This window comes from Canis aureus, chromosome 8, assembly GCF_053574225.1.
Source record: "Canis aureus isolate CA01 chromosome 8, VMU_Caureus_v.1.0, whole genome shotgun sequence".
Lineage (NCBI taxonomy): Eukaryota > Metazoa > Chordata > Mammalia > Carnivora > Canidae > Canis > Canis aureus.
The window spans coordinates 26,852,984-26,876,623 of NC_135618.1; positions in this window are offsets into that span (position 1 = coordinate 26,852,984).

Genomic DNA, 23,640 nt, shown 5'->3' on the forward strand with positions numbered 1-23,640 from the left:
CTATTGATTCCGTGACACCAGGACTCCCAAGAAGTCCACATATTCTTAGGAATGAGGAAGCTATTGTGACTGAATTCCATTATAGCTTTTTGTTATTAAGCTAGATTTTAAGACGGCTTGATTTCATTGCCCTCATACAGGTTAGAAAGGAAATGAAGAATTAATTGTACTGAAAAATATTTTTGACTTAGAAGTCATTGTACTTTTGAAATTTTTACTATTTGCTTTGATTTTGTAATTTGCCTTATATTCCTGGAGTTTGCTTTGTTATTCTTTTTGAAGCTCTTGAGCTGAATGATTAGTTTGTGCTTTGTTTAATAATGAATATATCCATGACTAAGATGTTTCTTCTGGGAAATACTTTGGTCCTGTTCCATAATTTTTTAACTTTTTAATTGTAGAGCTACTTAAGTATATACAGGAGTAGAATAGTATAATGAAGTCCCATGTATATCTATTACCCAGCTGCACTGTATGAACAGATGACCAGTCTTCTTTCATTTTTAGATCTTCAGCAAGATCTTCCACTACTGGAAGTTTTGAAGTAAATCTTAGACATCATATCATTTCATCTGTAAGAACTTCTAAAATAGAAGTATTCTTATGTAACTTTATATTTCTTTAAGTACAGAACTCTCTCCCTCCTTTTACTGAAGAAATCTGGCTGTTTTATTCCATTATTCTATAGTTTCCCAAATCTAGATTTTGTTCGGTATCATTTACCATGTGTTTTATGTCTCTCATTTTCCCTGTAAATTGATCTTTACTGGAGCAGATGTCATCTCAACCAAAGGTGGAGTCATGTATATACACTGAGACACATAGTGTCTATTGTCTCTTTGTCAAAATAGCAAATGTTGTTGATCATTGCCTAGATTGTTCACATTAGGTTTACTTTAGAGGTTATAGAATGGTGATTTGCACTTTTTTCATTTTTCCTTCATTTATTAGCTATAAAGTTTCCATAAAGAGTAACTTCCATTCATCAATTATTTTGTTGTTCTGAGGTATAGTTCCTGTGGGAAGGGTGGAATGATTGATTAATTATTTTCTTTTTTTTTACATTTTAAAAAAATATTAAGTTGGTTTCCTAGTATCTTTGTGGGTCTCCAAGGACTTTTTTTTTGGCTTGGCAGGGGGTAGTAGAGAAAGCATTTATTCTTATGAACTCATGGATTTAAACATATTTGATTTTTTTTATTCATATTGTTGTTCAATATGTTCATTTTTGTCCAGTGGAAATCTCATTTTGTTCTTGATTCATTATGAGATGAATCTAGTATATTTTGAGAGCTTTCTTACTTTTTGTTATGACAAATGTTCTGGGCTCATATTGTACATTTCCTGACCCAGGTCTAAAATAAGCTTTCTTCCCTGAAACCTGGTTCCTTTCAGTAGAAAATGACATCCAGAGATCATAATCAAAGTGCTAGGATCATAGTTCATAAGTTTTAAAAGAAACTTCTTGTCATTCATTTTCTAAATAGTCTATAATTACAACTTTAATTTCCTCTTTGACCTATGAGATATATTTACACATTGTCCAGGTGGTCAAATGTTTTCTGATTATCTATTTTCCTTTTCTTGTTATTGTTTTCTGGATCAAGGAAAACTATCCATACAAACTTTGCTTTTTGCAGGCTGAAAGAGTTTTCTGTGACAATATAACATTTGAAAATATTTTGTCAGCTTTAAAGAGAAAGTATTGTATCTGCTATAAGATGCTTAAGTTTCTTGTAGACCCTAAAATAAAAGGAGCTTAAATAAGTGGAAAGTTTCTTTCTCTCTTTTGTAACAGTCTAAGCATAATCCATCCAGGGCTGATATGGAGGTTTCCATCTTGCTGTTCTGCTAGTTCTGGGAGGTTGTTCTCATCCACATGGAAGATGGCTCATTACCACATTCACATCTCAGGCAGATGGATGGGGACCAGAACATGGTCCAAAGAACATGGTCACATTATGATTCAAGTGAGGCTGAAAAAGAGAAGCATTATTCTACTTTTAAAGTTATTATATTTATTGTTAAAGTATTCCTGATACAGATGAAGATGAGAAATAATAATGGGTTGAAGGTGTCAGCAATCTCTGATATAGCCTGAAAGATAACTTAATTTTTGAAATTATAATTTCCCTAACATATGTATAGCTTTGGTCTTCTTAATTAATTTTGGCTATTAGAACTTATTTCCCTTTGATCTAGGTATATGTCTTATTCTTAATTAGGTAAATCTTCTTCTTCTTCTTCTTCTTCTTCTTCTTCTTCTTCTTCTTCTTCTTCTTCTTTACAATTTTCTTCTTTTATGTCTGGAACCATTTATTCTGTCCCATATGTACAGTTCTTTTCTTCAGGCTCACTCATTTCTCTAGGATCTGGATTTTTTTAATTTGGATTGCAAGAATGTAAGTATATAATTGCAAAGTACATAATTCCTATATTAGTGAAAGGGTTCAGACCCGATGATTTCTATGCCTAGGAAGGGGTTCCTGAATTTTAGTAGAAGCTTGGCCTGATTATCTCAAATATTCTTCTCAACTCTAGGATCCCCTGATACTGTAAAATGTTTATAAGATATTGAGTTTATCTTTTCTTTTTTTTTTTTTTTTTTGAGTTTATCTTTTCATTTGTGCACTTCATATGGATCTTACAGACTCTGTAAAACATATAGGGTATGCTCAAGGAAGTTAAAGTTGTAATGACCAAAGCAAAGTGCAGGTATAGTATTTACAGGAGAATGTTTGCCTTACAGAGATCTTTCCATCTTGAATGAGTTTTCTCCTGACTGAAGTTCCTTAGGAGTCCCTTGAGTCTCACAGGTAGTCTCCTAAAGTCACTATTCCTTCTTTTTTTCCAGTGGCAGCTCACAAACACATGATTGGGTATTCCTTATTGCTAGGAGATATCAGTCAGGTATTTATATATTTGTATTGGGTTCTGTCATTGCCATGTGCCAGACTGTGTTGTGAAACTAAGATGGAAAAGACCTACATATACCATCATAGGTCTTACGGTCTCAATACTACTTAGAAAGTTTCTCTTGAAAAATAGTCTATTTCTGAATATATATACTTATATATATATATATAACAAATAGCTGTCGATAGTAGAAAAAGGATCATTCTGATAAAGTTTTAAAAGTTAACTATCAATGAAGCACAAAAGTTATGTTTACATAGACTGATGTTGTATTAGTTCAGCCTATTTAAGAAGTGGAAACTCCTTAGGCTATCTTGAGCTACTGGTTAAACCACTCAACAACTAATAAATCAGTCTACCAAATTTTGTACAGAAATAATACAGAATAACTTTTTAAAATTTCTTTCCATACACATAGAATTACAGAATCCTACAGGGATCCAATGGCCTAACATCTATATAATGTATATATGTGTCACTAGATTTTGCCCTTCACTGTTTTGAAAAAAATTATGTAACAGTCCCAGAGCACTTTCATAATGTTAGAGGTCAGTTTCCAAATCAAGTGCAAGTATTAGCTCCACAAATCATATGTTTTTAATTTTACAATATTTAAGTGGTGATTTGCATACTTTTTTTTGCAATTTAGTGTGAAGAAATTTATTGAGATAAAAAATGCACAAGCCTTAAAGAAAAACTTAGTAAAGCACTCACAATCCATGCCCAGTGGGCATGCAACCTAATTAGCCTGATTGGCCTAATGCAGTCCTAGGAACTCACACTACATTAACAACTCAGTTAACCACATTTTAAAACTGGGCCGACAATGTTAAAATCCCATGGGCTTCATTATGCTTTAGTGCAAACTGGGCATCTCTAAAATTGCAAATGACTTGAGAAAATAAAGAGTACCGGCAACAACTCTGTAGTACTGTAGTACTGTAGTACTGATCCAGATACCTTTTCACTTGCCAAAGGATATCTCCCTATTATACTCGTTTGTATCAACATCCCCATCAACTTCAGCCAAATGTTTTTTGTAGCCACTTGGTGGTAGTTCTGCTTTATAGACTGTGACTGAAGATTGTCTATCCTATGTACCTCACTAAGTTAGGTCAATTTTTAAACGGAAAAATCCCAGGGAAAAGCAGGCATTTTTGGCACAAGGTGAGAATATAGTATTTGTACCATACCTAACACATATACATGTGTCTGCCACACCAGACAGAAAACATTACAGTAAGATGGAGACATGTATCAGCTAGCACTGATTCCTGGGTCAAGAACTCCCTGAATAAGTCTATCCTGAAGAGGACATAGCTGCAGGATGCCCCTTCTATCCTCCTCTCAGGCTTTAGGCAGACTTTGGACTCTAAGGCACTCTTAACTCCTATGTGCCATGGAAAGATACCTCATACCCTCACAGTGGAGTTGATGTGGGGATGTAGAGGCAGTTAGGAGGGAGTCCAGCTGTGCTACCTGCCAGAAGCTCCACAGAGGTCTGGCTGAGATTGAGTGTACTAGGTCAGCTATTGCCAACTACAGTACCCAACTACAGCAGCCATGCCCAAGACCTCTTAGCACCAGGAAGTGAAGGCAAGTTGAGTCAGGAGAGGGGAATCTCTAGTCCTGATCAAACTGAAGAGGAGACCAGAAATTTCCCAACCACAAACTTTAGCATAGTATAAAGCAGTTATGAGGACCTGTATGTAGGACTGTCCCTCCCCTCCTGTCAACCACTGTTGATTATGTAGTCCTCTCAATTTTGTAACTTCAGACCATCTTGGATATAACTGGAACAAGGACAGGAAATCTGGATGATGGGGAATTTACTTGAATAAGACTCTCACAGAAAAAGTTTAAATTATTGAATTAATACAAATTACTAGATTAAAACAAAGTATATTTTCCTTGCTCCCTGAAATTGGTGAGTGAAAACAGAAAGATAGTATTAAAGAAAGATATCATCAGTTATTGTAAGTAAGCCATATTTCTTGTGGACGTGAATTAGAACTCATTTGCAAATGTCTACACTGGTTGAGTGCACTATTAAAGTAGTTGTGACTTTGTTACCAAAGGCCATGGCAGGGCTTTCCATGTTAGGACCATCAGGAGTCAAACATAAAAACCAAACTATCATGTCTGAAGGGGATCAGGAAACCCTACTATGTTAGAAAATTGTAAAGATCTGAATTATATATTAAATGTCAGGCATATCTGAGGCAAGTTACCAAATCACAAAATCTTCATTGATTAATTGTGAGGACAGCAATTTCTTTCTGTTTTGTTTTTGCTATATCTCCAGAACCTATAATACAACCTGAACTATAATAAATGTTCAATAAGTACTTACTGTCTGACTCATTGACTGACTGAACGAAAGAATGGATGGATGGATAAAAAATGAAATACAGATGTTGAAGTTATAAACACAGGGATCAAAATTAAGAGTTAAAGGAATATACTCTTGGGGAGCCTAGGTGGCTCAGCTGGTTAAGTGTCCAACTCTTTGTTTTGGCTCAGGTCTTGATCTCAGGATCCTAAGATCCAGCCTGGCCTTAGGTTCTGTACTCAGTGAGGAGTCTGCCTGAGATTCTTTCCTTCCTTCTCTGCTCCTCCACCCCACCCCCACTCTTGCTATCTCTTTATTGTTCTCCCTCAAATAATTAAACAGATAAATCTTTTTTAAAAATTAAAAAAACAAAGTCTAGTTCAGGCTCATAGGCTAGCCATGGTACATACTAATAAGTGAATTGGTCTTTTGAAATAAAATTAAGAAACACCGAATGTCTAAAAATTCACAGCTGTTTCCTTTCTACTTATTTCTACTGAGAGGTCAACCTCTTATTTTGGTTTACAGATTTTCCTTCTGGTCCTAATTTGTGGTCTAAACAGATTCCATAGGAAAACATGGACAAGGTCAAGGCAATGAGTTCATTCTGGGTAGTAGGAATCCACTCTATTGTTCCACAGGTATTGGCTATTTCTATATCCTTATAGCACATATTTCGACCCTTCCTTCTTTTTCGTGATACAATCCAGGAGAAAATTTCTGTCTTTGGCCTCATTGCTTTAAGTAGTGGTTGATTAACCTAGAGGTAGTTTCCAGTAGAACAGAAAAATGCTGTACAATATAACATTGTTCTTATGAAGTTAAAGACATAGTGTTTCAAAATATTATTATACATGTCACCTTATTTGTAATTCTCTCTACTTAAAATACATGCTTTTATGAAAAAATAATTTAAAAACCTATGAGAACACAGAAATAAGAGAAAAGTTTATAACAACACTGGAAACTAGGTTTACAGTCAAACTAGTTCCAAAATTTTATAAGAAATTCTGCTAATTACAAGCTTAGTGAAACTGAATTGGGAAGTAATTCATGACTAAGCTCTCTTTGCCTTTGCAAACAAAATAGGTTCCCAGTACATGTCCCTTCTGACAGATGCAGAGAGTTTATACGTATCAGAAAATGTCCCAGAATTTTTAATACGTAAAATGCAATGTTAGTTCAGGAGTAGAAATTAATAATTCATCTCTTATATTTTACACTCAGTGCTCATCTCAACAAGTACAGTCCTTAATCCTCATCACCCATTTAGCTCATTCCTTACTCCCTTTCAGGAAGTCTGTTCTGTATAGCTGAGTCTGTTTTATGGATTGCCTCTCTTTTTCCCCAATGTTCATCTGTTTAATTTCTTAAATTCCACATGCTTTATATTTGTAATAAAAACAAGTCATTTGTTAGGAAGAAAAATCCTTAGGGTTTATATGTAACACTGCAAAGAAATGATTGAGCACCATTATCAAAAAGCATAAAAGAGACACACTTACCACAAGTTAAGTACTAATCAGCACCCTCTTCTATGCCGTAGGATAGAGAGGAATATGCTGTGAACAAAACAATGGGTTCTCCTCCCACTCCAACTGTGAGTAGTCACACCCTTGGCAGAGTGTCCTGAATTTGGATATTACTGGAGAACACAATTATTCCTCTTCCTCACGTCTATAGAGGAGAGGAGATTTTGCAACATTCTTGGGAAAGGAGCAGCAATTGCTGATTTCTGTAATGGAAGCTAACTTACGTGAATTCACTGAGTCTCTACAAATAACTCAAATAGGGGTTTGGGGCCTTTGACCACAAACAAGGAATTTCCTCCAGCACTGGAATAAATATTTCCTGACCACCTAACTGACTGGTAAGGTAAGAAACTTGGGGCACATTTATCAGAGATAGAGATATTCCACTGAAATGTGGACAGGGTAATTCATCTTTTTCCTCTTCCTTCTTCTCTGTCCCTCCCATGCTCTCTTAATTTTAGGTTACCTTATTTTGTAAACTTCAGAAAATATCTTAACCTCATTAATCCTCAAAATTGTTACCAGTCACTGGGAAGTAAGCATGCCATGCCTCCCTTTAGATATCTTGGCACAGGATCCAGCACCTCAAAAGAATTCAGTAAATTTTGGCTGTTATAATTCATATTGTGGTTTGTTGCTTTAGTGAGTGGGTACATATTTAAAAGCTCCACCGGGGGATGCCTGGGTGGGTCAGCGGTTGAGCTCCTGCCTTCCTGCCCAGAGCGTGACCCTGGAGACCGGGGATCAAGTCCCACGTCGGACTCCCTGCATGGAGCCTGCTTCTCCCTCTGCCTGTGTCTCTGCCTCTCTCTCTCTCTCTCTCTCTGTTTCTCATGAATAAAAAATAAAACAACCCCCTTTTACTATACTGCATGTTGTCAATTTTACAAGAAAATATAGTTTGATAATATCATGAAGCAAACTATCTATAAAGATAAAATATCTTGGGGCACCTGGGTGGCTCAGTGACTGGGCATCTGCCTTTGGCTCAGGTCATGATCCTGGGGTCCTAGGATCAAGTCCCGCATTAGGATCCCCACAGGGAGTCTGCTTTCCCTCTGCCTGTGTCTCTGTCTCTCTCTCTCTCTCTGTCTCTTTGTCTCTCATGAATAAATAAATAAAATCTTTTAAAAAATGACATAAATAAAAATAAAATAAAAGCTCCACTGGGCATGGCTGAAAGAGTAGGAGGACTACAGAGAGGAGTAGAGCACTGGTTGCAAATGGAAAATGGCAAGAAAAGAGATGTCATGGAGCAGTGTTTGGGATGCTGTAGAAGTGACATAAGGGATTCAAGTGCTACCAACCCTATAACCCTGGGAGTGCAGAATTGGATGAAGTGCACATGGAAAGGATATATTTATTCTCTTTTAATTCACTAAGGGCACAAATATTGGGAAAAAAATCAATAGCAGCTTCAGCTCAGGAATATATTGAAGGGAAATCTCCATCTGAGGCAAGGGAAAGATGTCCCTAGTACACAGGATGCCTGGGCTCAAGGAATTCCAGAAGAGGCAGCAGCAGTAAATTGCACACAGCTAAAAATGCCTCTATATGTTTCTGAAGTTGAGGAAATCCAGAAAAAGAGCAGAAGATTGACATTGTGGAGAATGTAATGCAATGAACTCTGGAGCACTGGCTCTTTTAAAATGTAGGGCACCCAGCTCTCAGGGGGAAATGGGGATTGTATCCCCCAGCAGCAAGCTCACTCCTCAGCAGCCATATGCCAGAATCATGCCAGGATCACACAGCTCAAAGGAGATACAGAAAATGAAAAGAGGTGAAATGCACATAAAGGGAAAGAAAAGAGCTTCAAATAAGGCCTGGAGGCTGGTGAGGCCATCACAGCAAATTTACAATTTTTGCAAAATGTAGAAATATATCAAATGCAGGAAACAATGTCACAATTAACCTCAATGGAAGCATTCTCATAACTGAATTAAAGTTGATGGTTTAAGGAATCAAAATAAACTGGCCTAGACCACTGGGCATTCTGGCAAGACTGAAGTCAAATCTACTCTATTTTTTCCTGCTACGGTTCAGTGCTAGCAATTGCACTGTGACATTATATTATGTATGGGGATGACTGCTGTGGGAGGATTGAAATTATCTTGTCTCTTCTAAATTGTATGAGTGAGGGCTGCAGCTGAGATCATTTTACATGTCCTATAGACTCTTTGGATTCTTTGTCTGATAACATGTCACACATGAAAGTGACTTGAAATTGGAGTAATTAAATTTTGAAGTTACCAAAGGGACGACACCCATACCCATAGAAAAGGGACAATCCACTCCTGGAAGAACCCAGACTGCATGTGACTGAGATCCTTCTTGACAAAAATAAAAAGAGAAACATATTGAATAGGCAAGATTTTGGACTTTTAATTTCCTTGAAGTTTAATTAACTCGAATCAGATTTTGCTTTCAGTCTTTAATTTCTTCCTAAGAATGTAATAATAGGAGGAATTTTATGTTGTTCAAGTATGTGATATACTATAAAGTTATATTGCATTGTTGGAAGAGCTTTTGCTTTTCTATGCATTTTTTTGTATAGTTTCTGATAAGAAATATTTGACAATGAAGCTGGGCATAATTTGAGGTTGGAAATTGAATGGGTATTCAGTTTCAGGCCGTGAGTACATTGTATCCTGTGAGTTACAGCAATTAATGGCTTATTCTGAGTTTTGTCAGAACTTCTGGGTACAAAAACTGAGCTATTCACTATTGACCCAGAAAGAGGCCGAGAGGGACGCCTCAGTGGCTCAGCAGTTGAGCATCTGCCTTCGGCTCAGGGCATGATCCCAGGTCCTGGGATTGAGTCCCACATTGGGTTCCCCATAGGGAGACTGCTTCTCCCTCTGCCTGTGTCTCTGCCTCCCCCTCTCTGTGTATCTCATGAATAAATAAATAAAATCTTTAAAAAAAAAAAGGCCCAGAGGGGCAGTAATGGGGAGTGAGATGTCTGATACTCTGCTAGTCCCGCCTCTGAAGAGATACAGCTGCAACCTTTGCTGACCACAGCCTTGGTTATTAAACAGAAATAAATAAGCACAAGTTTGGGGTACTGGGGAAGAAAACTCATTACTTAACTTCTTTCTCCCTTTTTTCTTTGAGAGAGGATAGTCTGTACATACTCTACACGTAAGAGCAGAGGTAAGACACCTGATTAGTGAGCTCCAGAAAAGCTTACCATCTGTTGGCTGCATTTACTGGGAGGCAGGGCCATTGTGTTGAAATGCTGCATTTCTAAATAATCCACCCTCCCCACACAAACACATACAGCAATTCTAATCATCCACATATCCTCAAATACTTAGAGCCTTACCACCTTGCACTCCCACTACCTTTGTGGTCACCAAGGCAAAAAGTGCCTTGGTGGGTCCTGCTTGTCCTCTGCTCTCTCTAATCCAGCATCTCTGCCTGTACATAAGTGAATACTTCCCTGGGAATCCAGAATGACAGTTCAGGAGAGGCCGTAGGAAGTGCCATTCTGGCCTCAGATTCAGGTTGGGTTCTCAACCTAGCTCTATCAGTAATAAAGTTGGTACTTAATTTTGTTCCTTATTTAATCCCTTGATTTTATTTCTCCATGAACTAGAATCAGTAGGGAAAGATGGTGAGAACTTAATAACTAACAATTTATATAACAAATACATCCATTTTTGTTGAAACATTTTTTTTTTTATATAGCTCCTTCAGGGCTCAAAGAACCCTGGTGGTGAAAATTAGTTTTGCTTATGCCACAAAGTATTAGTGTTTAGTAAAAAAAAAAAAAAAAAAATCTGTCTGTTTTAATTTAGAGGTCCTTGAGGTTGAGCCTGGAATGAAATCATATATTGACTATGACATTCTACTGAGTTCTTCCTCCTCGGATGACTAAAGGCTTTGTTGCTGGATTTAAGCCATTTGCCTGGTTTCTTCTTCCTTTGGAATGAACTCTTTCTATACAATTCTTAATCTCCTGCTCATACTTTGATTTTTTTGGAGCCAACTCATCAAGTCATCAGGCATGATCAGATATATTTGAAGTTCAGCAATGGATACAGTTTATGTTCTTTTCCAGAAAGTTTTTCAGTCACTAAGAAACTCCAGCAGATCAAGTGTACAATTTAGCCATGCCTAAACCCCAGGAGAGGAAAGTTAAAGGGCAATAGCTTAATCTGAGATTTCTGCTATGTAACCTATAATCATGTTGAAGTAGAACACAGAATCATGCAGAAACAGGGACTCAGAAAATAGCATCTCAGTATCTCATTAACTTCTGGCAATATCACACAAAACATGCTATAGACACACATACAAGGGAATTCAAATTGCCTACTAGGAGATCCTTATTGCCCTTTATTTTCTGAGTCAATGGCTAATCCCACAAGCACAGCTGCAGATCCAATCTTAAATTACTATGACTGTAACTTTCAGATGAACTAATTAACCTTTTGCTATGATGGCACAATTAGCAAAGTTCCAGAAACATTAATCACTTCTAATCACTTTTATTGGCTACTGTGTATAAGGACTTGTTTAACTCTTAAGTTACTTTAGGAACAAGTTGGTCATGATTCTACCATATTTGTGAAAATAGTTTTGAATTTCTTTGGCCGTTGAAGACCTCCTTCTTTCAAAGCATTCTAAAAGGATTGTCATTCCATGACACTTTTCTCTAAGTAAAAGAACTCTTCTAAAATCTCTGGGAAATTAAGTTCATGTATAAAATATAATTTCATATCAAAGTAGAATAAACACCTAAGAGTTGCTTTGGGATCCTATACTAGGTGAAAGTGGGTGGAGGGAGAGGAGTAAACACCATGGAGGCAGAAACAAGTAGAGGTTGGTCCAAAGGGAAAATTAGATCACAAAAAGAATTAAGGATGAAAACTATTCAAATAAAATAACAGTGAAGATATAAGAGACTTTGAAGCCATCTATCAATGAAACCCCTCTCATGGAATTCATAGAATAATGATTAGATCCTATGGTCACTGTAAGACAATGTGAGATTATTAATAATGAAATATTTTTGTATTTCAATGATAAGAAGGCATATGAAGGCAAAAACAGAAAGCAAGTGGTGTCTTCTATCTCGCAACATAGGCTAACAGAGGATGACAAGCCTATTAATAAAAGGAAAGTTATTCAAATTTGGAAGGTACTGTCTAAACAGAAAAGAAATAAAGAGAGTACAAGTCATAGGCCTAAAAAGATTTAAAAAGTAAACACACAGAACAAACATATCAAAGAAAATAGAAATTGTTATCTGTTACATCCACCAGAATGGCTAAAATAAAAACACTGAAAATACCAAGTAGCTGGAATTGCTATTAAGTGCTAGTGGGAGTGTAAATCTGTGAATTACTTTTGAGAACTGGTACTACCTTCTAAAACCAAACATATGTATATCTTATAACCTCGTAATTCTAGTCCAGGTCACCAAATATCATGCACTAGAGTGTTCTCTGTAGCACCATTACTAATAGCCCCACATGTGGGAAATCACCCACACATCATAAACAGGAGAATGAATAAATTAATTTCGATGGAATTGCATAACAGAAAAATATACAACAATAAGATTAAACTACACTGCATGCAACAATATGGAAAAATGTGAGTGAAAGACACAAGAGTACATACTACATGATGTCACTTACACAGATTACAAAACAAAATAAACATCTGTCTATGCTGTTAAAAATCAGCATAGTAGTATCCCTATAGGGCAGGGGGTAATGACCGGAGGAGGAATGAGGGGAATTCAGGAGTGTTGGCATGACCTCCAAACTGTAATAAACCTCTTCTCTTCTGTCTTCCCTACCAAGGTGTCATTAGCAAAGTTTGCTAGATTATGAAGAGAGCATTATAACTAGTTTATTTCTGTTCTTGCTTGCCTGTAAACTATTATCTACATCAAAGCCAGGGTGACCTTTTTAAATAAAAATCTAATTGTGTCACTCTTGTTTTAAAGCCCTCCTATGGCTTTCCCTCATACTCAGAATAAATTCTGAATGCCCATTATGGACTGAGTAGTCCTGCATAATCTGGTTTCTGCCTGCCTCCTCAACTCCACTGTTAATCATCACAGCTTATAATGGCCTACCATTTACTCTCCAAACATACCTGCTTTTCTCCTATCTTTATGATAGTTATTTGCTCTGCCCAGAATGCCCTTCCTCTCTGGATGTTCATATGTTTGGTTCCTTCATAGTATTCATGTCCAGTCCAAACTGTACCTCCTTGGAAAGATCATATCTAACCCATATCAAAAACAACTCCATTTTACCCCATATCACCAGCTTATTTCTACCACACCACTTTGTATTATATTTTTCATATTACTTATCACTATGAAATCTTGTTAATTTCTGTTTTATTTCATATTTGTTAGCTGTCTTCATTACTAGAATATGGAGTCCATGAAAGCTAAGACTCTGTCTCTTAATCTTGTCTATTGCTTGACCTCCAGTTCCAAACATAGTGCCTAGCACAGAGGAGGTGCTTGCTAAGTCAGTGTTGAATAAAAGTGCCCAATAAATAAATTATTGAAGGCCTTGAGGGATTTAAGGGAAATAAGGCTAGAGGATTGGAGGTAGTTGGCAGCAGTTAGGACAGAGGGGCCCAGAGGTGACATTGGGCAACGGGACTCACCAAGCACAAGGAATAGTGAAACTAAATTATTCAATTGCTATCTTCCCATCCTCCATATATTTGCAAGATATACACCCATGTGCCAGAAAGGTGGAAACATAACACTCAGAATACCTAGTTTTTGTGTATTTATCTCTCCTTAGTTGGATCCTAAATTGAAGACAAGACATTCTGCCCCCTACATATTAAAAAATACGTATCAAACACCTACTGTGTGCCAAGCACTATCATATTTTTAATTGTGTAGTTACAAATAATGGAGTAATAACCCTTGTCCTCATGGTCCGTATGTCCTTGTGAAAGAAGTAGGTATTAAACCAACGTGAATCAAATTTGTAACTCCAAATTGGGGTAAGAAGTCTGAGGAAAACAACACAGTGAACACAGAGGGAATAACTGGAAGTCCCACATTTAAATTGAGGGTAAAGAGAAGTCTTATGAAGAAATTGAAAAATAATATTTGAGAAACATTGAATGAGAATTTGCTAGAAAAGGGTAATGTTAAATAAATAATAATATATTTATTTATAATAATTTATTTATAATAAATTTATAATATATACTTATATTAAAATTTAATTAATTAATTCAAAATTTAATTAATTAATTAATAATTTAATTAATTGATTTAAAATTTAATTTAATTAATTTAAAATTATTTGAAATTTATAATATATTTATAATAATAAATAATAAATTATTTATTTATTATTTATTTATAATAATAAATAATTTATTTATTTATTATTTATTTATAATAATAAATAAAGGGTAACATTCATTTATGTTCAGCCTGAGAAAATTATGTGAACAGAGAATTCAGAGTAGAAAGGAGGTTGAGAATTTGAGCAAGTAGAAGTGTATACAGATTACAAAGTAGAGTGGTACAAAGTTGAGTGGAGAAGTAGATAAACCCTTGATGAAGAATTTGCATTTTCTTCGTCATATATAAGAAGCCACTGGGGGATTCTAAAGAGGGCACTGGTATGTTCCTATTCACGTGTTTAAAAGCTCACTTGGCTGCTGAGTAAGAGAGGAAGCAGAGAGGTCAGCTTAAAAAGTGAGTCAATAACCCAGAAGAAAGATGATGGCATCTTGGATTAGATTGGCAATAAATATTGCCAATTAGAGTATTAGATGAATTCAATATCTATTTTGGAGGGAAAATTTAAAATTTGTTAGTGGATTGGATGCAAGTGGGGTTAGTCAGGAGGGAGGAGCCAAAGATGATATCCAAATTTCTGAGCAGCACTATTGAGTAAATTCGGAGGTCATCCTGGTGGCTCAGTCGTGGAGCAATTGTCTTTGGCTTGGGTCATGATCCCAGGGTCCTGGGATCCAGCCCCCTTATCAGGCTCCCCAGAGAGAGCCTACTTCTCCCTCTGTCTATGTCTCTGCCTCTCTCTCTGTGTTTCTCATGAATAAATAAGTAAATTCTTTTTTTAAAAAGCGTATCTTATTCTTTATATACCCAGTTTGGGAGATTATATCAGGCAGTCAACAGATACAGATCAAATGAATGATGAATAAATAAATGAATGAATGAAAATTGCAGTGTAGAAAAGATAAATTTAGTGAGCAAACTTTGGACATTATCTTCCGTTGTTTAATGGATTACCATAGTAGGCATAAGGATCTCTGACAATACAAATGTGAACATAATACTAGAGCCAAAAACATTCATTTGGTTTCATCATAGACAAACTCCTTAAGATGGGATTTTGGGTGATTTTAAAATTTTAAATTTCACACACAACTTTCTCTTGTTTTTGCTAGCTATTTGCTTTGCATGGAAAGCAGGAATTACAAATCTTAACAAAGAAATACAAGCCATAAACAAGAGCCAGATGAAAATGTAGGACTGCAAAAATGCAGTAATCAAAATTTTAAAACTGCTGGAAGGGTTCAATAGTAAAAGGGAAATGAGAGAGGATAGAATCAATGAACTTGATGTTAGATCAATAGAAATTATACAATTTGGGCAACAGAGAGAAAATAGACTGAAATTAAAATGAACAAAGTCTTAAAGACCTGTGCAACAGTAACAAAAGAATTAAAATATCATCTGAATTCTAAAAGGAGAGAAGAGAGAATAGAACTGGATAAGTATTCAAAGATATAATAGGTTAATAATTGTCCCAAATTTGACAAAAGAAATAGAAATACAGATTCGAGAAGTTGAATACATCCCAAATAAGATAAACTCAAAGAATGTATGCCACTCCAAAATTATGAGTTTTATAATATGTGAATTATATCTCAATAAAAACAAATCAATTGCTTTACTATATACTAATAATAAATATGTGGTAACTGAAATTTAGAGCACAATACCACTTACAATCTCTTCAAAGAAAGAGACATGTATAAGTTTAACAAAATGTGTAAAAGAAACTATATATTAAAGATTCCAAAATGCTGGTAAAAGAAATTAGAAAAAAAACATAAACAAATGGAGAGACATATCATGTTCATGGGTTGGGACTTCAACATAATAAAGATGTCAATTATTTCCAAATTGACCTATAGATTGACCTATAGTTTCTTTGAGTCTTTTTTGTTGTTGTTGTTGTTCTTTTTTAAATTTTTTTTATTTATTTATGAGAGACACAGAGAGAGACAGAGACACAGGCAGGGAGAAGCAGGCTCCACGCAGGGAGCCCGATGTGGGAAAGAAAAAAGAAGAAAGAAAAGAAAGAAGAAAGAAAGAAAGAAAAGAAAGAAAGAAAGAAAGAAAGAAAGAAAGAAAGAAAGAAAGAAAGAAAAGGACCTTGACTTACATTTCACATCTTTTACTAAAATTAACTCAAAATGGATCATGAACTTACATGAAACATAAAACTATAAAACTTTTTGAAAAACTAGGAGGAAAAATTTAAATCTAGGGTGAGACAGAAAATTCTTAGACTTTATATCAAAAACATAACCCATAGAAGAAAAAAAAACTGATAAATTGAACCTCATCAAAATTAAACAATTTTGCTCTGCCAAAGACACTGTTAAGATAATGAAAATGTTACTACAAAGAAGAAAATGTTTTCAAACCACAAACTAGTAAAATACTCATATCATTACAAATTAATTTTAATGACTACTAATGTAGTAGTGAATATTAATACAAAGAACTTTTAAAACCCAACAGTAAAAAAGATAAATCCAAACAGAAAAATAAGTAAAAGATATAAAGAGACAGTTTATCAAAGAGGATATACAGGTGTCAAATAAGCACATGAAGAAATGGCAAACACATATGAAAAGATATTTAACATCATGGTCACTAGGAAAATGTGAATTAAAACCACAAAGAGATATCACTGTATATCTATTAAAATGATGAAAGGAAAACACCAAATGCAGGTAAGGATGAGGACAAACTGGATTTCTCACACTGTTGCTAGAGGGAATATAAATGTTGTTGACAGTAATATTGTAGCTATAAATGAAACGGAGAGTTTCTTATAAAATTAAACATGGAAATACCAAATTGCACAGTCATTGTACACTTGAGCATTTATTCCAGAGAAATGAAAATGTATGTAGAACAAAAACCTATACATGAATGTGCAGCTTTATTTGTCACAGCCCCAAGCTGGAAACAACCTAAATGTCCTTCGATGGGTGACTGGTTAAACAAACCACAGAATGTCCATATTGTTAGACAGCAATATAAAGGAATGAACTATTGATACATATAAAAACCTAGATGAATCTTCAGGGAATTATGCTAAGTGAAAAAGTCAATCCTGGTAAGTCACTCTGTATAATCTCATTTTTTTTATAATCTCATTTTTATGACATTCTTGAAATGACAAAACTAAGAAATGGAGAACAGATTACTAATTGCCACCTGTCAGGAGTAGGGTTGGGAAACTCTAAGTGGTTATAGCAAAAAAGGCACACAAAGAATCCTTGTGGATGGAAGTGGTTTTTTTTTTTTGTTTTGTTTTGTTTTGTTTTGTTTTGTTTTGTTTTGTTTTTTTTGATGGAAGTGTTTTGTACATTGACTATCCCCACATTAAAATCCTAGTTGTGATGTTGTACTAGAGTTTTGAAAGACATTATCTTTGGAGAAAACTAGGTAAAGGGTATTAGGTATATCTCCATATTGTTTCTTACAATTGCATATACAACTACTGTTACGTAAAATAAAAAGGTTAATTTTTAAAGTAGCACTGGAACTTAAAAAATGTTTTCCTACAGGGTATTCCAGAGTTCCAAAGGGATATCATCTACTTAAGGGAGGAGGGTGCAAGATTGGTTCCTAAATGCAGAGCACGGAAAGACTAGAAGGGAACCAGCAACACTTAGGAGGAAGAAGGCTGCACACATTATAGTTAAAATTTTTATATGTGGATTTGGTATAAATGAATTGGATAGTATGGAAAACAAAAAAAATATTTGGAGTACATTCTGGGAGAGCAAATGTACTATCATGTATGAACACATGAAAAAATGACAAAGCGGGCAGCCCTGGTGGCCCAGCAGTTTAGCACCACCTTCAGCCCAGGATGTGATCCTGGAGACCCGGGATCGAGTCCCATGTCGGGCTCCCTGCATGGAGCCTGCTTCTCCCTCTGCCTGGGTCTCTGCCTCTCTCTCTCTCTCTCTCTCTCTCTCTGTCTCTCATGAACAAATAAATAAAATCTTTTTTAAAAATGACAAAGCATGGTACTGAAACAGGCAGAAACAGAAGGAGAAAGAATTGAAAAAATTATTTGCTATGATTATATGAAATGCATCAGCTGAGGCTTACTGAAGGAGAAGTTAGCGAGGCTCAGAGGGAAAGGGAGGATATGTTCCAGTTACAAGTATAATGTATACAAAGGCTCAGGGCTGTGATTGTTGAGTGTATTTGAGGAAATGCTACTCATTGGGTGTTTCCAAAGCTGAACACGAGGTATGTTTATAGAGGTTACAGAGGTTGCCGAGGCAGTAAGAACTGTCTTGGAAACCAAGCTGTGGAATTGGATGTCTGTCTATCCTGAAAGTGGCAGGAAATTATTGGAGAAATATAAGCCTAGAGCTGTTTGCTATCCCCTACCCTTTCTTTTTGTGTGTTTTCCTTCCTTCCTTCCTTCCTTCCTTCCTTCCTTCCTTCCTTCCTTCCTTCCTTCCTTCCTTCCTTCCTTCTTTCCTTTTCTCTCTCCCTTCATTTCCATTTACCTCATACTCTTTCCTACTATTTAGCAATGCATTGAGCTAGGCACAAAGAATGCAGGAAGAAATAAAATAGCGTCTGCTCTAAGGTTTTAGAATCTATTAGAAAAAAGTGTACATGCAATTAACTTACTATCTTCGGTATTTATTTATCTTTATTTACTTTTGGTGTCAGAAAAAGAAATGAAAGCAAAATGTATTAAATTCTTTAATTCCAGATTCTGCTCAACGTTTTTGCATGTGTTATCTCATCTTATCCTCATATTGCTATATAAAGTAAGAAAATCATGTACAGGCATATTAATGCATTATATAAATGGTTTTCATAATTAAAACTGTGGAATTTGTCCCTGGAGTGTTCAAAAACAGTCTAGACATCCATCTGTTATGAGTATTCGAGTGAAACCCTGAGGGATGCTGTAGCCCTTAGCTCAGTGAATTTGTCAGCTTCTGCCTATTTTGAAAGAAAAATTCCGGAATTCTATATTCAGATGGAAGTAGTGGTGAACTCTTGCACTATTCTCAAAGGGTTTAAATGTGATAATTTTTGAAGGTAAAATTAATGTTAAGTATATCCTCTTACTAAAAATATCATGCAACTCTCCCTGAGGTGATGATGGCTATTCTCCTGCCAGGGCCAGTTTCCAAGAGAATAATTTTATTTGGCTTACCTAGGGTTCCTGGGGATTTCAGCTGCTTAAGACATTTTTCCCTTCTGATTACATCAGTTACAGAGTAGTGCTGGTCATATTCACTTAAGTTCAAATGATGGAGTTAAGTTCCCATAGGTGTGCATATTTACTTCTATGTATTTGGATTGAATCCTATTTATCCCTGTTTCTCACATCCATACCACTCATACTAAACAAAATAATAGAGTTTGAAGAAATCCACAGCCCTGCAAATGGCTTCTCATACCCCACATATGAAATTCAGAAAGGAAGGGGCAGTGGCACCAATGGATGTCTTGAACATTTCCAGGACAAGGAAATATTTCCAGGTTCACAAACATTATGTTTCTGCTTTCAGAGAAAGCAGAGAATGAGAAATTTTGATTAATCTTACTACAAAATATTTTACTAAGTCTGGAATGTCACCTCCATAGAAAGTTGATTAAATCTTGGTTTATAGGGACTCCTGGGTGGCTCAGTGGTTGAGCATCTGCCTTCAGCCGATCCTGGAATCCTAGGAATGAGTCCCACATCCGGCTCCCTGCATGGAGCCTGCTTCTCCCTCTGCCTGGGTCTCTGTCTCTCTCTGTGTGTCTTTCATGAATAAATAAATAAAATCTTAAAAATAAAAAAGAAAGGAAGACTTTGCTGTTCCTTCTAAAAAAATAAAAAAGAAGAAGAAGTAATTTTGGAGCAAGTGTTTCAGACCCTGCTATCCTAGCATCATCTTTGCCTCTACTCAGCTACCCAGCCTGAAGCAGGTAGGTTACCTCACCTCTATAGATTTGTGTTTCCTTCTGATTGCTGGGGACAAGCTGGCGGAGGAGTAGGGTCTCCAAGTCACCTGTCCCCACCAACTCACCTGGGTAACTTTCAAATCATCCTGAACACCTGCTAATTCAACCTGAGATTCAAAGAGAGAACAGCCTGAATGCTACAGAGAGTTGGGTCTTTGCTTCTAACAAGGTAGGAAGGGGGAGAAAAAGGGGGAAAAAAAAAAAAAGGAATCCAGTGGGGGAGGGCCCGCGAGGAGCTGGGCTTAGGGGGGCGGCGGGAGCCTCGGGACTAGAGAGCCCCACCCGGAGAAGAGGGAACTTTAAAAGTCCGTCCCGGATTCTTCCCGGATGGAGGAGCGCTCCCCAGGGAACTCGGGCAGGATCGCAGGGGGCAGGGGTGCCTCCAGGTTCCCGGGGTCACTAGGAGAGCAGGGGCGCGGGGGAGAGCGCGCCCACACCGGGCTGAGCGCAGTAAGGGGCTGGAGCGGGCAGGGCCTGGGGAGCAGCCGGGGGTCGGGGGGCTCCAGGAGGAGGGGCTGGGCCCTGCAGCCCTGGGGGCTCCCGGGAGCGTGATTCCAGAAGCGCAGGATCCTGCGTCCCCCGGGGACAGGTGGAGGCAGGGAGGGCACAGGACAGTAAGGATGCTCCCCCCGCCGGGCGCCCCTGAGCTGTGCAGATCAGCGCCCCCGCCCCGGGAGCATCCAGGCCCCTGCGGACTGGGAGCTGCGGTAGTTACTGCAGGAGCTGACTCCAGGGCTGGGGACCTGGCCATCGCCAGTGGGGTTGTTCCTCCCGGTGTCACTCTGTGCCTGGGAGGGACAGGGCCACCAGAGAACAGGGGCCTCATGGGGTCAACAGCTCCCACTGAGCCCAGCACCTGGCGGGGTAGGGGGGGCATCTCCCCCAGGTACACACACCTGAGTCAGCACAGCAGACCCTCTGCCAGAAGACCAGCTGGAAGAACAGGGGAGGAGCAAGTTCTTGGCCGAGCAGCTGTGGAAAGCTCCAGGGGAAGCCGAGGGATTTATAGTGTACAGACTAGAGGGTTCCTCCTTTCCCCCCCACCTTTTTCCAGTACAACTCATTTTTGTATCAGACTAAAAATTTCCAATATTTTTTTCTCTTTTCCCACCTTAACCACAACATTTTGCCACCTCTTCATTTTTTAGTTTTTTCCTTTTCAACTTTCATATTTCTACAATTACAGGTCTTAGATATATTTTCCACTTCTAGATTCCCTTCAACATACTCAATTTAATTTTGGGAGATATACAAGATATGTTTTTTTGTTTTGTGTTTTTTGTTTTCTCTGCCTCGTTTTGTTCTACAATGGTGGAAGTTAATACCTTCTTAAACACGACTGGCGGGGATCCCTGGGTGGCACAGCGGTTTAGTGCCTGCCTTTGGCCCAGGGCGCGATCCTGGAGACCCGGGATCGAATCCCACGTCGGGCTCCCAGTGCATGGAGCCTGCTTCTCCCTCTGCCTATGTCTCTGCCTCTCTCTCTCTCTCTGTGTGTGACTATCATAAATAAATAAAAATTTGGAAAAAAAAAAAAAAAAAAACACGACCAGCATGCTCGGGGAACCAACTGGAATACAGTGCTGGTTCATTCTGTTAGATTCCTCATTCCCATTCTGTCCCCCTCTTTTACCTCATTTATGTTTTGGTGGTCAATGGTGGGGCCCTACACAAGTATTTTTGGTTTATATAAATTTGGGACTGAGCATCTTCTAACATACAGAACTTGATACACTCAAAAACAAGAATTTCACCCTCTAGGATCCCTCAGGTAGACTACATTCTCATTCCACTACATCTTCACCACCACCATCTCCCAGTCCCCCTCTTTTTTTTCTTTTTTTCGCCCTCTTTACTTTTGCTTTTTCCTCTTCTTTTTAGTTTTTCTTTTTCTTTTTCTTCTTTGTGATTCTTGGCACTTTATTTTTTTACTACTTTGTTTTAAAATTTGTTTTTCACTTTACTGGCCCTTTTACTTTATTTTGTTCTGATCTTTTTTTTTTCATTTTCTGGTCTCTGACCTTGTCAGAATCATCTAGAGTAAGATTTACTTAGGTCGTGGTTGATATTCTTGACTCAGCCCACTCATACAGTCACTCTGGACTGAGCAAAATGACTAGAAGGAAGAACTCACCACAAAAGAAAGAATCAGAAACAGTACTCTCTGCCACAGAGTTACAGAATATGGATTACAATTTGATGTCACAAAGCCAATTCAGAAGCACAATTATAAAGCTACTGGTGGCTCTGGAAAAAAGCATAAAGGATTCAAGAGACTTCATGACTGCAGAATTTAGATCTAATCAGGCCGAAATTAAAAATCAATTAAATATGATGCTATCCAAACTGGAAGTCCTAACAATGAGGGTTAATGAGGTGGAAGAAAGAGTGAGTAACAGAAGACAAGTTGATGGCAAGGAAGGAAGCTGAGAAAAAAAAGAAAAGCAATTAAAAGACTAAGAGGAAAGATTAAGGGAAATAAATGATAGCTTCAGAAGGAAGAATCTACATATAATTGGGGTTCCAGAAAGCGCTAAGCGGGACAGAAGGCCAGAAAGGATATTTGAAAAAATGATAGCTGAGAACTTCCCTAATTGGGGGAAGGAAATAGGCATTCAGATCCAGGAGATAGAGAGGTCCCCCCCAAAAAAATCAATAAAAATCATTTAACACCTCAATATTTAATAGTGAAACCTGCAAATTCCAAAGATAAAGAGAAAATCCTTAAAGCAGCAAGAGACAAGAAATCCCTAACTTATATGGGGAGAAATATTAGATTAACAACAGACCTCTCCACAGAGACGTGGCAGGCCAGATAGGGCTGGCAGGACATATTCAGAGTCCTAAATGAGAAGAACATGCAGCCAAGAATGCTATCCAGCAAGGCTCTCATTCAGAATAGAAGGAGAGATAAAGAGCTTCCAAGATAGGCCAAAACTGAAAGAATATGTGACACCAAACCAGCTCTGCAAGAAATATTAAGGGGGACTCTGTAAAAGAAAGAGGAAGACCAAAGAAATAATTCACAAAAACAGGGACTGAATAGGTATTACAATGACACTAAATTCACATCTTTCAATTGTTACTTTGAACGTGAATGGGCTAAATGATCCCACCAAAAGACGCACGGTTTCGGACTGGATAAAAAAGCAAGACCCATCTATTTGCTGTCTACAAGAGACTCATTTGAGACCTAAGGAGACCTACAGCCTGAAAATGAAAGGTTGGAGAACCATTTGCCATTCAAATGGTCCTCAAAAGAAAGCTAGGATAGCAATCCTCATATCAGATAAATTAAAGTTTAACCCAAAGACTGTAGTAAGAGATGACGAGGGACACTATATCAAGCTTAAAGGATCTATCCAACAAGAGGACCTAACAATCATGAATATTTATGCCCCTAATGTGGGAGCTGCCAAGTATATCAATGAATTAATAACCAAAGTAAAGACATACTTAGATAATAATAAACTAATAGTAGGAGGCTTCAACACAGCACTTGCTACAAATGACACATCTTGTAAGCACAACATCACCAAAAACACAAGGGCTTTAAATAATACACTGGACTAGATGGATTTCACAGATATATA